This window comes from Peromyscus leucopus, unplaced genomic scaffold, assembly GCF_004664715.2.
Source record: "Peromyscus leucopus breed LL Stock unplaced genomic scaffold, UCI_PerLeu_2.1 scaffold_1465, whole genome shotgun sequence".
NCBI lineage: Eukaryota > Metazoa > Chordata > Mammalia > Rodentia > Cricetidae > Peromyscus > Peromyscus leucopus.
In genome coordinates this window covers 10,200-26,433 of record NW_023504628.1, presented here as the reverse complement: position 1 = coordinate 26,433, position 16,234 = coordinate 10,200, and the positions used below count along the sequence as shown (strand labels likewise).

The window sequence follows — 16,234 nt, the reverse complement described above, 5'->3', positions numbered from 1 at the left end:
TACTCCAGATTATATTCATTTTTAAAAATTTTTTCCACTTCAAAACATCACAAGCCAAGATTTACATCTCTTTTGCATTTTCTTGGTAAAATATTTCTAAATTATTTTGAACTGTCCAGATCTTGAGCCTACACACAAAGAGGATTGTGGAACCTTTAAGAAAATTGATGGGTTGGGGGCTCCTTCTGCTCTTCTGGGATATCAGTCATGACATCTTCAGATAGCTTGGCCTCAGAAAGTGTATCCTGTGAAGCAACTGTGTCTTCCAAGTCTTGATGTTGGCTTGTATCAGGAGGTTCCTGCTCTTCTGGGACATCAATGATAATGTCTTCACATAACTTGGATGCAGCAGCTGCATTCTGTGAAGTAATGTGTTCAAAAGCCTGATATCAGCCCATCGGGGAGGATGGCTTTGAACCTGCAGAAACTGCATCTTGTGAGGATGAGGAAAGCAGACCTGTGTGTTCAGAATGCTCCAGGTTTTCAGGAAAACATTTTTTTTTCAGGTAGTCTCTTACTGTTCTCCCTTTAAGATAATATAAATTTATTAGCCAGGGGGCTCCTGCTCTTCTGAGAAATCAATTATGACATCTGTGAACGTAGCTCAGTTGGTAGAATGCTTGCTTGCCTCAAGTGTTCAGAGCCCTGGGTTCCATCCTCAGTGTTGAATAAACAGAAGCCCTGAGAATGTGGAGGTTGGAGAACCATCCTAGGCTACAAAGCAAGTTCCAAAACAGCCTGGTCTACATGAGACTTTATCTCATTAAAGAAAGAAACAAAAGATGGAACTTCAGACATAAAAACAATTAGCAAAGTCCAACTAACGGGAATCCTTTCGTTCCAGGAAGTAGGCTAAAAGCTTATAAAATCCAGAACAGAGCTTTCAAGGTAGTTTATCTGATCTGGTCAAGCCCAGTATCTGCACAGCAGATGTGATTTCAAGAATAGTTTTCTGGGAACTGATGGGTACCGGAAGCATTCTAAGCAGCAACGTTAACTGTTTTTCTCCACCAGGTTCCACCTCCACTTGTAGCGGCAAAGTGAAATCAGACGGGTCTGTTTAATGTTCAGAGATGAAATGTTTTTCTGACCCCCCAAGCATTAAAGGCTGACAAAGGGATTCTGCCAAACAGACTAAGAAAGGGTAAAGGTGCTGGACCCTCTTACCTTCAGTTTGTGACATTCCCAAATACACAAGGTAACCAAGATCATGATATTGGTTATATCCTGATGCTAAGGATATAAATGAGGATGACCAGATTACACACGCTGGGCATTTTCATAAACAAATTAGCTTATGACAGCCAAGAAAACGAACCAAACCCGAGATTTTGGCACTTTTGATAGACCCCAGACCCAGGGTACTATCTTCTCGAGTGGGTGCTCCAAGAACCCAGACTCCAGTCCAGTTGATGAATTAGCAAGAGGTTTATTGGAGACTGTACAGAAGGGCAAACTTCTCATCCATACATTTCATGGCCTGATCACAGGGTGATCACAGAGTGGGTACAGTCAGGTCCGCATGCACATTCTTCCTGAAACCTCAAGGGGGGTATCAGGGCGGAGTGCATTTTACACAAAGGTCACAGTGGTCCTTCATGGAACACCTGCAACTATCCCAGTCACAGTTGAGCCCATCTCTTAACAGAAATCTCTTTACATTGTTACATTGTGGCAGGGGTGGTTGAGTAGTGTGGCTGAGTCAGGTTGCCCTTGGAACTAGATTTTTAGTTTCTCATTTCCTGGTGCTTTGGGGGTGTAAGCTTGAAGGGTTAGGGTCTTTCACTTTCTTTTCTGGCTCTCTCTAGAGAAAAATTTACCAGCCGCTGGCGCGTCCTCGGGTCGCGCTGTGGTTGCGGCTGCCGCTTCGGCGGCCGCTCGGGATACTCGCGGGTGCGGGCTGCATCCTAGTCGGCAACCGGCATGCACCGGTGCCGCTGTGGTTGGTCGGCGCCTCGCCTGCGGGTCGCCTAGAGTCTCGGCTGCACCATGGCCCCGAGGACAGCCGGGGTGACCTGGGGACCTGGGCGCCCGTCTGCCCTGCAGCTGGAAGTCGCCGGTGCCCCCTCCTGCTCTGGCAGGTGAGTCCCCGCCCCCCGGAAGACCCGGCCGCGATTTCCTCACTCACGCTTTCTGCACTAGGGGAAACTCATCTTTAAAAGAAATGAGTCTGCTTCCGTTTCCGTTCAGATGCTTAAAGCCAATGACCTGAGGTGAGATTCAAGCTAGGCCAACCCTGTCCGGTGACATCAGACGTTTATGATTGGGCAGCTCTAGAGGAGGGCGTGGCTGTAACCAAGGTTACTGAAGGGCGTGGTGGGAGGGATGCAGAGGAGGGTAGTGGAGGATTGTTGGCTTCGCTAAGTTGGCTGGTCTTAGTGGATCATGAGGAGGATTCCGGAAGTTGTAGGGACTGGGGACGGTTCAGAAACACGTGCTGCATTCTTGAGACTTTGTTCCATCTAAAGGAAAGCCTTAGTGAGGGACAGTCCCTGTGGAGCGGAAATTGAGACAGGCTTTTTTCTGAAAAGGCTCCCCGTTTGTCTTTAAGGATGAAATTAGAAACTGGCTGGAAAAACACAGAATAGGAAACCTTCGCTTAGATTTCAGTCAGTTGCTACAGTTTAGAGCCCTAAGGAGGGATTTCTCAGCATAATTTCTGAACCCAGTATAAGAATCATTCTTAAAAATAGCTTATTTGTGTTAGAGTCGGCGCTGATAACAGAAGCTTCACTCTGATATTGAGTCACTCAGAAGCAGTTTATTGTACGTGTGCACATGGGTCAACAGTCAGGCTGAGGACTGAAGACCCCGAAGCTCCAGCTTATAGGCTTTTTATGGGGCAGTTTCATACAGGTGGGGTAGAGGGGTTACTCAGGGTCTGGGTGGTTTTGGGTGGGTAACAGCAGTTTCTGGGAAATCTTGAGTACATCTCGTAGTAAATACCTTAGGCCATATTTAGCTGGCCGTATTTCAGTAAAGTCCACTTCCCAGTGTTGGCCCGGTCGACTCCCTCGTAGTCTCTTTCCAGGAGTCACCCGACCAGGGTATGCATTAACCTGCTGGCAGGCTTGGCAGCCTGCCACCACTTCCTCTGCCATCCGCTTCCTTTCAGACGGGGAGTGGGTTTTATTTTCTGCTGTGAGTTGGACTAACTTCTGGCTACCCAGATGGGTCAGCTTGTGGATTCGTTCCAGAGTGTCCTTCAGAGTCTCAGGGGCCAGAGGCTCTTCAGAGACTGGGCTTTTAGGGGGTGACAGGTGGACTGTCAGGTGCCTGATGCCTCGGAGAGCTGCCTCCCTTGCTTCCTGGTCAGCCCTCCGGTTCCCAACCGCAACTGGGGAGTCGCCCTTCTGGTGTCCTGGGCAATGTACGATGGCCAGCTCACGAGGCAGCATGACGGCATCTAGTAGCGCCTCGATTTCTTTTTTATTTTTAACTTCCTTTCCTGCAGATGTTAATAGTCCCTCTCCTGTATATGCTCATGCACATGCGGTTGCAAATGCGTACGCTATCTGTGTAGATGGTGGCTGCTTACCGCTGCATGGTGAGGCTTGGTGAGCGCAATCAATTCGGCTTTTGAGCCGAGTTCCCTCTGGAGCTGCTAGACCAGATGACCTTATTCTGTCCACCACTGCCGCTCCCGCCTTCCGCTGCCCTCATTTAGGAAACTGCTGCCATCCGTATACCATATCAGTCCGGTTGCCAGGGTTGTCCGTTAAATCTGTCCGACCCCAGTTTCCTCGCCAGGATGCACCACAGTCATGCACTGGCTCTCCCTCCTCTTCTTGTTGGGCAACTGGGAGGAGGGTGGCTGGGTAAGGACGGATGGGGGCCGAAAGTGATGCGGTCCCGGTCCAGGAGAGTTGTCTGATAGTATGTGGCCCGAGCATTGCTGAGCCATCGGTCCGGCTCTCCAATGCATGGGGAGCTATAATAGTCAGATGCTGTCCCAGAGTTAATTTATCTGCGTCCCTCACCAGCATGGCGGCTGCTGCCACCGCCAGGAGGCAGGTCGGCCATCCCCTGGCTACAGGATCAAGCCGCTTTGATAGATAGGCAGTCGGTCTTTTCCATGGACCAAGGGCTTGTACTAGGACGCCGACCGCCACCCCACCCTTCTCATGTAAGTACAGGGTGAAGGGTTTACTTACATCCGAGAGAGGAAGCGCCGGGGCTGACAGGAGTGTCCTCTTCAGTTTCTCAAATGCGAGCTGGTGCTCCTCCTGCCAGACAAAAGGGGTCTTTTCTTTTAATAAGGGAGAGAAAGGCTCTGTTATGGCAGCGAACCCTGGAATCCAGAGTCTGCAGAACCCAGCTGCGCCCAGGAATTCGCGTAACTGCCAGCGATCTGTTGGAGTTGGTATGCTGGCCACGGTTTGCTTCCGGCATCCGTGATCCACCTCTTCTCTCCTTCCAAGGAGTAACCGAGGAAGGTGACTTTGTTTTTACAGATCTGCGCCTTTTTGGCAGATGCCCTGTACCCCAGGCTAGCCAGGGTATCTAGAAGTTTTTCAGTCCCAAGTTTGCAGGCGTCCTGAGTTTCAGCTGCCAGGAGTAAATCATCTACATACTGGAGGAGAGTGACATCAGGGGAGGTCTCTCGATACCTCCGAAGGTCTCGGTGTAGGGCCTCATCAAAGATAGTTGGGGAGTTCTTAAATCCTTGCGGAAGTCTAGTCCATGTTAGCTGCCCTGTCCTCCCTTCCTCAGGGTCTGACCATTCAAAAGCAAAGAGCTTTTGGGAATCTGGGTGGAGAGGTAGGCAGAAGAAGGCATCTTTCAAATCCAGAACAGTGTACCAATTGCGCTCTGGAGGCAAGGTACTCAGGAGATTGTAGGGGTTGGGCACTGTAGGGTGAATGTCTATCACCCGGGAGTTTACTTCCCTCAGATCCTGGACCAGTCTGTAGTCATTTGTTCCTGGCTTCTTTACCGGTAGGAGCGGAGTGTTCCACTCTGACTGGCATGGTTTCAGAATGCCCAGTTCCAGAAACCTCCTGATGTGGGGTTTTATGCCTTCCCGGGCTTCTCGACTGAGCGGGTATTGTCTTACACGCACGGGCACCGCAGTGGGCTTAAGGGTGACTACCACCGGGGGTTGTTCTTTAGCCAGTCCAAGGCCCCCTGTCTCTGCCCATGCATTAGGAAACCTGTGAATCCATTCCTCGTTGTTCGGGGAGACAGTAGCTACAGAGGCTTTAGCTGCTGCTCCATACAACCGATACTCCTCAGCGGCTGGGAGTTCTAATGTGAGGAGATGGAGGTCCCCCACTTTCGGGTGTGCAAATTTTAATTCTGGGCCCCAAGCGGTAAAGGAGATTTGTGCTCCCAAATTTGTCAGGAGATCTCTGCCCAAAAGCGGCACCGGACAGTCAGGCAGGACGACTAGGAAGGAATGCTGTACAGTACCTTTTCCCAAGTTGACTGTTCTCTGGGTGGTCCAGGGTCTCTCTCTGCTTCCATTCGCTCCTTGAACCAGTGACTTTCGGGTAGATAGAGGCCCCAGCGGATGCTGGATGGCTGAGTAGACTGCCCCTGTGTCCACCTCAAAGTCCACTGGGGTCCCCTCCACTTCAAATGTTACCCGGAGCTCGGGGAGGGGATCCGAACCCTGACTCCCTCAGTCCTCAAGGGCAAGGACCTGTCGACCTCGCCCTTTTAACTTCTTTGGGCATTCTCTGGCCCAGTGACCTTCCTCTTTACAGTAGGCACATTGGTTTGGTCCCAGAGGAGAGCGGCCTCCCCGGCCTCCTCCTCGCCCCCGTGGCCCTGGCCCGTCTCTTACCGCGGCTGCAAGAATCCGTGTCAAATCCCGATTCTGGCGTTTTTGTCGTTGTTTCTCTTTTTCCTCTCTTTCTTTTTCCAGTCAAATCTCTTTTTCTTCCGCAGTCTCTCGCTTATAGTAGACCTTCTCTGCCTCTTTAACCAGATCTCTCAGGCTCAGCCCTTGCAATCCATCTAATCTCTGCAACTTCCGCCGTATATCTGTGGCGGACTGTCCTATAAAGGCCATGCTTACTGCTCCCCTCAATTCCTCTGACTGTGGGTCAAAGGGGGTATACCTTCTATATGCCTCCATGAGTCTCTCAAGGAAGGCAGAGGGGGTTTCTTCAGGCCCTTGAAGAACCTCACCTACCTTAGCCAAATTAGTGGGCCTTCTGGCCGCTGCACGGAGACCCGCCATTAGAGTCTGGCGATAGAGAGACAGATGCTCCCTACCTTCTGGAGTGTTCGGTCCCAGGCTGGACGTCTCAAGGGGAAACGCTCATCAATGAGATTGGCCGTCCGTCTGGTCCAGGGACTAACTTCCTAGCTTCTAGGAGGATGCGTTCCCTTTCTTCTGTGGTGAAAAGGACCCCCAGAAGTTGCTGGCAATCGTCCCATGTAGGCTGGTGGGAATACATGATGGACTCGAGGAGCCCGGTTAGTTGGGTGGGATCTTCAGAAAAGGGTGGGTTATTATTTTTCCAGTTATATAAATCTGAGGAAGAAAACGGCCAATATTGGAGGGCAGGCATGTCTCCCCCAGCCCCATCCTCAATGGTTCCCCCAATGGGGTGCAAGGGCAGTGTGATTGCCGGTGGGGCCTCATCATGAGGGTGTGCCCTCCTTTGCCGGGTGCCCTGTGCCAGCCCCGAGGGGGAGACCAGAGCTGATCCAGAGTCTGCCCCTGCTGACTCGCTCAAAAAGCTTGGCTGCATGGGAACTAGGCATGGCTTTGTGCTAGAGCGGGCTCTGAGCACTGTGGGGCCCAGATACAGCCAGCAGGTTCTGGCTGGGCTCCTGTGTGGACATGGGGCAGAGTTGGCAGGAGCCAGCAGGAGCCTCAAGGAGCTCAGTGTGGGGGCTGGTGGAGAACTAACTGCCCCTCCAGGGTCACAGCTGAGGAGTGGCCTACAGGTCTGTGGGCCCAGCCAGGGCGTGGAGTCATCTTTTGTCTCCATGGTGCATGCCTTCCCTTCCATGCTGTTCTCTTCCATGCTGTTGGGTGGGGCTCCCAAGACCTGCCCTGGGGCTAAAACCTAATAAGGTCTGGCTCCAAGAATGGAATGTCACCAACAGTTTGTCTGTGGTACAGTGCTGATGCAAATTGAGTTATTCTTGTTATGGTATGTGCATGTATTTCTGTTCTTGTTTAAAATATTGTAACTTTACAATATATTCTAGAGTACTGAGGCACAAGAAAGACTTTGGTAAGAGTTTCTGTTTTAAAGGAAAAGAAAAAAGTGAAATTTGTCTAGAGTAAATGTCTGAGGGATCAAAGGAACGGACTGAGGGTACATGGAAGGTTGTAGAAGGTCAGAGGGGATGTGATGTAAACTGTTTGTTATGGTTTCTTATACCTGCAAATACTGAATTTAAAAGTTAATTCTTGTTGGTTTTCATCTTAAGAATGGCTAATGCTTCTGCAAACTGCTTATGTGTGTATGTATACAGGTATGTGACTTGAAAATGTAAGCAAGCTTTAACTGTACGTATGTATGTGTGTAACTTGGATCCAACTGTGTGTATGTGTGCAAGTAATTATTGTTTAGAAAAACAAGCTTTAAACAGCAACCACATGGCTCCCTCCGTCTTGGCTGGTGACCTCATGGGCAGCCATGTGGCTGGTAGCCATCTTTTACTAAGGTTATAAAGATCTACTCGGGTTAACACCTAATACTTATGTCTTTACCAAGTGTTCAACAGCAAGTTTCTAGAGAATTTAAATAGATGGCAACATATGTTTATTTGATTAATATTAAAGCTGCACATCAATGCTTTTATTCACAGGAATATACCTTGCTCTGGCAGCCAAACTTTGCAACATAAAGGAATCATAGGAAACAGCTGAGGTTTGCAAATGTATGGCAGGACTAGAGTTCCAAAAAGAGTCTAGTTGCAGTGGTGGAAGACATTCGAGAGATCTCAATCTTTTAAGAACAGTTTTTTATAGTTAAAAACCAATGGCTTAAAAAAATGTTTCTCCTTACCCAAGGTACATTCAGGCTTAAGAATGTTGTCTAACCTCCTTGTATTTGCTAAGTTTGTTATATTTTCAGGGTTGAGCTTGAAACAAGTAATTAGAAACAAAGTTTGTCCATTCAGATATACCTGGACAGCCCTCATACTTCAGAGATCTGCAGAATATGGCATTTAAATGTTGATCTAAAAGCTTACTATATCAGACAGGCTTCCAGATCCTAGCAGTGACCCAAGGTCTCCAAAGAAGATTACGTACGAGGCACCACAACGTCTCTGCCTGAAATATGACAACACTGACCACAGGGCAAGATGCCCCAATGCAACGCCTGCCACCAAGACACAGCCCAGACTGTGGACAAGCAGTAGGACACTGGAATTGATTGCATCCTTTTGCCTGATCAAGGTCAGTCTTCCATGTCCCTATTCCACAGGAAAAATACTCTGCCTTATGGACCTGATGGCGGAAGAAGATGGATACTGTTCTGACTGGTGCCTCCAATGCTATGGAGACCTGGGTAGGGATTGGTCCCTGTAATTTATAGGATTGGAAGCTTCTTGGTCTGCACTCAGATATAGTTTATCCTTCTCAGATCTCTGACAGTACTGATGGCCAGCTAGCTCTAACTTTGTCAGCATGGCAGCATCAGACAACCAGATCTTTCTGCAAGGCTATAGCTTTCTTGTTAGCTCACTTTTAGGAAAATGTTCTAAGATATAAAAGTTTAAGTAAGTCATAAAGGTTCAGATATGAGTCCAAAATGAGATAAGTTTCAGATTACTCTCCTGTTCTATGGTTCAGAGCTTAACATTTAGGAGTCCTGATGAGCTGGTAGAGCAATGACTACTTACTGTTCAGTCACAAGCTCAATATTTTGGATTTGTTTTAGATGTCATATTTAAATGTAACTTGTTGGGACTCAAAGGTATGAGTCCACTTCTGCTGATACCCATTACCTGCTTTGTCTACAATATGGATTTCAGTGCAGATTGGTAATACTAATGTATCTAAAACTTTTATGTCATTTGTAAGTAGGCCTCAAAGGATCAAAAGAGCCACAAAAACCTAGACCCATTTCACAGAGGTTGAAAGGACCCCAGATAAGTATTCCTAAAGATGGTATTTTTCCTCTCTCCTGGTCTTGGGACTACTGCTTTTCCAATTACTAAGGGTATGGACCTAAGGGTTCCAAATAAGTTCATAAATTTTAACTTCTGTTCCTAGTTTAAATTTGTCTCAACAGATTTCCATTTGGCTGGCAGTCACCTCCAGGTTTCAGTTGCTGACTCCACTGCTCCAGACGACTGTGAGCTCCGGACTTGCTAAAAGCAGACATGGACCAGCCCAGCTAATATGGTTCTTCCTTGTCCCTATGGGGTCAGGCAGCTACATGCTTCTGACAAATGCCCCCTTGCCCAGTCTTTGACTAGCTTTTCAGCCTTTTGGGGCCCCTTGACAACGGCGCCCCAATGCCAGCTCGAAGCAGTTCCAGAAGAGAATACATCACCCATGTTCCCTGTTCAGAAAAGGCTGAAATGCTGGGTCAAAATGAAACTCCCTGGCATAGAGACAAGATGGCTAACTATACATGGCCATTATTAGAGAGGGATACTTAGGAGCTAACTGTCCAAAACCCATGATTGGGTTCCATTAGGCACATGAGAAGGGGGAAATGTGAGACCAAAATGAGCCATCTTAGAAATGCTTTCACCCAAAAACTAAGGCCTAAGATTTCTCCTTTTGGGAATAGGCCATTAGTTACTGAAACCAGTCAGTTCAGATTCCAGAAACCAGGAAGTGTAAAAAAGTACAGAGTCACAAGATAGTCACGAGGTAATGCCTGCCAGACTATGGAATGTCCTCTCCCTGGTTTCCAGGATAACTGATCACAGAAATGCCCCCACCTGAGGGCAGCCAATGAGAAATGTTGGCGGGCAACCACTCCCTTAGAAGTAATTTCTAGAAGTCCCTAGAAGCGAACCAATCAGAATTGTACCTGTACTAGCACCCCTAAATGATGTAACCTTGTGACTTTTCCCTTTAAAAGCTGAGCTTGCAGACAGGTGGGTACTTCCTCCAGCCTCCACTGCGTTGGATGTATTGGACGAAGTCCCTGCCTAGGCTTGTATTGCTTTTGGATATCCAAAATTAAACCTTGCTTTTGCATTCTGGCATGCTCGTCTTTGGTGGTCTCTCTGGGGGTCATGATCTGGGCACAACATGAACATTTGGAATTGTGTTAAAAAGTCTTACTAAGCTGGGCGGTGGTGGCGCACGCCTTTAATCCGAGCACTCGGGAGGCAGAGCCAGGCGGATCTCCGTGAGTTTGAGGCCAGCCTGGACTACAAGTGAGTTTCAGGAAAAGGCGCAAAGCTACACAGAGAAACCCTGTCTCAAAAAACCAAAAAAAAAAAAAAAAAAAAAAAAAAAAAAAAAAAAGTCTTACTAATCTGTACTTTCAGGAGGGGAGGATAAAATCTTTTTAGATTATGGATTAGCCTATAGAAAAATGTCTGCCGTAAATCAAAACAGTGAAGGGGAAGATGAATAGGAATCTCACTTACACAGCTTTAGTAAAACATAGTTCTCTGAGCCAGGCGGTGGTGGCTCAAGCCTTTAATCCCAGCACTTGGGAGGCAGAGCCAGGTGGATCTTTGTGAGTTCAAGGCCAGCCTGGTCTACAGAGGAAGATCCAGGAAAGGCACAAAGCTACACAGAGAAACCCTGTCTTGAAAAAAACAAAAACAAACAAACAAACAAACAAAAAACCATAGCTCTCTGAACAGATGAAGTTAGGTTTCTTCTGTATCCCAGAATCTAATCAATATTTATATGCATAATTCAGCTGTCATTGGCTTAAAAGGGCTTATTGGGAAATGTTATCATTTTTACTATTTTCTACAGAGAAAATATTTTACTGTTTAAAATAACCCTGGACTTCTGGAATATAACCTGTTTTTATGTTTAAGCTATCTGTATATTATTTCTCCTGCAGTTATACATAAAATGTTTTTACATTTCAAAAAAGGACAAATACTATAGAATGGTATTACATGAAATATGTAGAATATACAAATTCATAGAGATAGAAAGATTAGATATTATCTCAAGATGAAGAAGAAAGGAATATAGAGCAATGATTTCTTAAGTACAGAGTTTCTATTTTGTGTGATGGAAAAGTCCCACAAATAAACACTAGTATCAGGACATAATATCATGAATAATAAATCATATCATAAATGTAGCTACTGAATGAATACTGCGAATGTAATCAATGAATACCACAAATGTAAAAGTCCTACTTATTTAGAATTCAAAAGGTTGGCATTCTGACACCACATTCTGTGCACTCAAAGCTTTTAGCTGTATAGGTTTGCAGAGCAAACAAATGGCAAATGGGATCATAAGATCTTTCTAAATCAAGGGAGCAAGCAAACGTGTCTCAATTAGACACGTGAATATATATAGCCTATATCGTCATTTTCTGAAATCAAACACTATCCTACCTTCTTTACCTAGATGAGTTGATCTGCACGGAGGCATTTTTGTTTCATGGCTCTCTTAGGCACAGTAACTAAAACTTAAAACGTAACTTTGGCTCTCACAAAGGATTAGAGGGAGGTTTTTGTGCTAATGTGAAGAATGAGTTTTGTCTTCAACTATGAGGAGAATGCTCTTGGAGGTGGAGGTTTTGCCTTTACTTTTCTCACATATGTTGGGCTGTTGAGTGTCCTTGTGTAAGTAAACACATAAGCATACATCCTGAATGGTCTCATTTACGTGACATGACTGTGTGCACATGTGTGGAAGTGAGTGCTCTGTACGTTCCATGCTGTGAATGGAGTCCACCAGGCTCAGCTAGTGCAAGCAGTACCTGTTTATGTAACATCTTCCCTCTGTAGATAAGGGTTGAATTTGACTCCTCCTCCCCTCCCCCTCCCTCCCCCTCCCCCTCCCCTCCCTCCCTCCTCTCCTCTGTTTTTGAGACAGGCTTTCTCTCTGAGTCTACTTGTCTTGTTTCTGTAGGAAATGTGAGTGAATAGGCACTCCCCGACTGGCAGTGCTGCTGTGGGAAGCTGTGGAACTTTCGGAAGTGGAACCTGGCTGGCAGAAGTAGGGTGCTTGGGGGCATGCCTTGAAGGTTACACTTCTTCCGGTCTGTGTCTCCTCCCTCTGCTTCTTGATGTTCTTCCCAAGTTCATGGAGTCCAGCAGCCATGGAACCCTCAGAAACTGTGAGCCAAAAGCTTTCTTCATGGTAAGTCTTTCTGCATCAGGATTTTGTTGCAGTCATGAAGAAACAATATCTTGTACAGTATACATTCTGCTGTGTACTTTCCATGTTCCTCTCCTGGAAAAAGAGGAAAAGAGAGGAACACTGGCTTGTGTTTTATTTCCAACTTGGTCGTTTCCTGGAACCATCTCTAGGTCAGGATAAGAATCAGGTAGAGCTTGAGGGACACAGTATCTTACTTTTTTTTAATTTTATGTTTTGCTGTCATAATAAAAACCATAGACTTAGTGGCTTAAGTGTTTGTTCATTTCATTTCCTTGTTGCAGAAGTCAGAAATCTGGGGCAATGGGTCTCAGAGGGCTGAATACAAAAGGCTGGCAGCAGTGTTATTTTCTTGATGCTCTAGGGGAGAATTCCTCTTCTTGTTCACTGGAGTCATTGTTAGAACCCTGTTCCTTTCTGGACAGTAGCTGCAGACAGTTCAAAGCTTTCAGAGAATGCACACACTGTAAGTAAACTGGTTGCAATTCGGTGGGTTTAGTCCTGGGTTTTGGTACCAACAATGTAAATAAATTGGTTGCAACAACTCTGGGGAAAGGTGTCCTGACTACCTGGGGAGGCAGGCAACACCTGGAGCTGCTTAGAACAGCTCTGATGGCAGAACTGCAAAGAAGCAGCCTAACCCAGGAAGGGAAATTTTTCTGACTTCTCGGGAGAGTCAGGCCTGGAACTGCTTCAGCAGGGAAGGGTATCTTCACTGTTCTGGGAAGTCAAGGTATACCTGGTGTGACTGGGGGATGGTCTCCACGCAGTATATAGCAATCCTGCCCCTCTCTGGGAGAGCTGCTTCCTTTGCTTCACTCTGCACAAAGGGAAACCCCCTGCAGAAATGTAGCAATCTCCTCCTGCTCAGGAGAAAAGTGTTACTTTTCAGCTCTCTCTTGATCTGTCCACTGAGGGACTCAGCAAAGATCTTCTCTTCAGCTCCTCCTTGCTCTGCTCTTTCTACTCTTCCTTTGTTTTGTCCACTGAGGGACGTCTCAGCAAGGATCTTCTCTATGCCAGTGAATGAAGATCTTCACAGGCAAAGCTCTTTCGAGAAAGAGATTTATTTGGGAGCTGGAGAGATGGCTCAGAGGTTAAGAGCACTGGGTGCTCTTCCAGAAGTCCTGAGTTCAATTCCCAGCAACCACATGGTGGCTCACAACCATCTGTGATGAGATCTGCTGCCCTCTTCTGGTATGCAGGCAGGATACTGTACACATATAATAAATAAATAAGTCTAAAAAAAAAAGATTTATTTGGCAAGGAGGAGTCCAGGAGAACTAGCTGCCTCTACCAGAGTGGAGAGAGCAGCCTTTTTTCTAACTGACCAGGCATGTCAGTTTACATAGGAAATCTTAGGGGTGGAGTCAACCAGGGGTTAACCTGGGGCCCAGGGTTCTACTGTCCTGCTCTGTGATTGGTTGGTTACACAAGTCAGTTGTCCAGGGGCAGAGATGGCTCTGATCTGACTGAGCCAAACTGTTTCTTTCTGCCCTGATCTGAGCCATCTTTCCCTGGTTCTGGGCTCCAGGGTCAGGGTGGGTTTCTTTAGCCAGCCCTTTTCCCTACACATACTCCTTGTGAAGAGGCCTAACTTAACATTAGTGCAGCCATGACAGGCTGCAGACTAGCAAACAATACTGGGACTCGGCCTCACCATTACAATAACCAGGAAAAGCCACAAACTGTGCCCTACGGGGACCAATCAGGATTGAGACAAACAAGTACTAGATGCTCCAGAACATTAAGGAGAGCTCACACCACTTGTATATCATTTCCTTTATTATTAACATTGTTGCTAATTTCCTTGCAGCAATGCCAGTACCAATCCCTGATTGACAAGACTTCTGAGCCCCACTCCTGCCCAATCGGGAGTTCAACCCCCATCTGAATCCAGAATTCCCCTACCTCGATCCTTTACTCTTTAAAATCCCTGCCATAACTGAGTTCAGGGCTCTCCTTGATCCAACCGCTGTGTTGGAACAGACAGAGAGCCCAAGCTCGAGCTCGCAATAAAGGCTCTTTGCTTTTGTTTATGAACTCAGGCTCCTGGTGGTCTCTGGGGGGCTCATGACGCAGGCATAACACTTGCTATTGATCTTTCTCATCCAGCTTTGAAGCCAGCAACAGGAGATACTTATTCTCCTTCCATCTTAACACTGTTTTGTTTTTATTTTTGAGACAGGGTCTCATTATGTGGGTCCTGGATATACTGAAACTCACCACATAGACCAGGCTGCCCTTGAACTCATGGAGATCTACCTGCCTCTGCCTCCTGGTGCTGGGATTAAAAGTGTGTGCCACCACATCTAGGATTTTACTTATTTGGGTGTGTGTGTGTTGTGTGTGTGTTGTGTGTGTGTTGTGTGTGTATTATGTCCACATACCACAGTGCATTGGTGGAAGCCAGAGGACAACTTGGGGGGATTGGGTCTCTCCTTCTGCTATGTGGTCCCAGGATCAGACTGAAGCTTGGTGGCAAGTGCCTTTATCCTGGGAACCATGTCCCAGTTTCATATCTTTTTTTTTTCTTACATCTTTTTTTTTTCCAGAGCTGAGGAACAAACCCAGGGCCTTGTGCTTGCTAGGCAAGCGCTCTACCACTGAGCTAAATCCCCAACCCCCTGTTCTTATATATTAAATTAACCCATTTCTATTAATCTATAAGTTGCCATGTGGCTCGTGGCTTACCGGTATCTTACATCATGCTTCTCCTTGTGGTGGCTGGCAGCATCTCCCTGCCTCAGCCTTCCACCTCCCAGAATTCTTCTCCTTGTCCCGCCTACACTATCCTTCCTGCCTGGCTACTGGCCAATCAGTGTTTTATTTATCAATCAATCAGAGCAACATATATTTACAGCATACAGGACATCCCTGTGGTGCTATTGTGTTCCCCAAAATATTGTGCACCCCAATAAGCTTATCTGGGGTCAGAGACAGAACAGCCAGCTTGAAAATGGTGGCACCCACACCTTTAATCTTAAATTCCAGAGGTAGAAATCCCTCAGGATCTCTGTGAGTTCAAGGCCACATTGGAAACAGCCAAGCATGGTGACTCATGCCTTTAATCCCAGGGAGTGATGGCAAAAACAGAAAGATATATAAGGTGTGGAGACCAGAAACTAGAAGCATTTGGCTGGTTAAGCTTTTAGCTGGTTAAGGTTTTAGGCTTTGGAGCAGCAGTTCAGCTGAGATTCATTCTGGATGAGGACTCAGAGGCTTCCAGTCTGAGGAAACAGGATCAGCTGAGGAACTGGCAAGGTGAGGTAGCTGTGGCTTGTTCTGCTTCTCTGATCTTCCAGCATTCACTCCAATAACTGGCCTCAGGATTGATTTTATTAATAAGATCTGTTAAGATTCCTGCTACATATCCCACAGCATGTGTGGAAGGTGTTTCACGCACTGAGCCATCTATCTGGCCTGAATTAAATTGTTATGTTGTTAAACGGTATGTGTTTACCAGAATGATAGCAAAAGAGCCATGGGAGGCCCTGCCTCTTTTTAAACATTGTCCCTTTTGGCCAAGGCAGACAGTAAAGTAAAATGTGGTATGTGAGGCTGAGACGGCCGGATGTTCTTGAGGAGACAGAATGTCCAGCTTCATATCTTGAGGTTCCTAATTAAACTGCAATACCCTCTTTGTCCTGAAAGATAACATAGTCACATGTGCAGAAATCTTTGGAGATTCAATGTTCAGTCCAACACACCTAGTGACATTCAAAATGATGTGACTTGGAAACAGTCTTCAATCTCTACCCCTCTGTCAGCACTCAGCTGTATATGTGATGCATCATCATCCAGGCTCTGTGCCCTGTGCATTCACTGGGAAGTGTCTGGGGCTGGAGAGATGGCTCAGCCATTAAAGGCTAGGCTCACAGCCAAGAAGAGAAGTGTCTAAAGACAATGCTTTTATAGCACACAGGATAAGAGGAGGGACACAGTTAAAGGGAAGGGGATGAGTAGAGTTTTCTTTCTTCTCCCTAGATGGAA

The 16,234-nt window shown here is 46.7% G+C and overlaps 1 long non-coding RNA gene across 1 annotated transcript; it reads left to right on the top strand.

Annotated features, from left to right (window-relative positions):
* Window positions 1-11,943: 11,943 nt before the first annotated feature.
* LOC114688981 lies at window positions 11,944-14,284 on the top strand. The gene is made up of 3 exons (XR_003733832.2): window positions 11,944-12,223; window positions 12,606-12,707; window positions 14,058-14,284. It is a non-coding gene; the product is annotated as an uncharacterized LOC114688981 (long non-coding RNA).
* The last annotated feature ends 1,950 nt before the right edge of the window (window positions 14,285-16,234 follow it).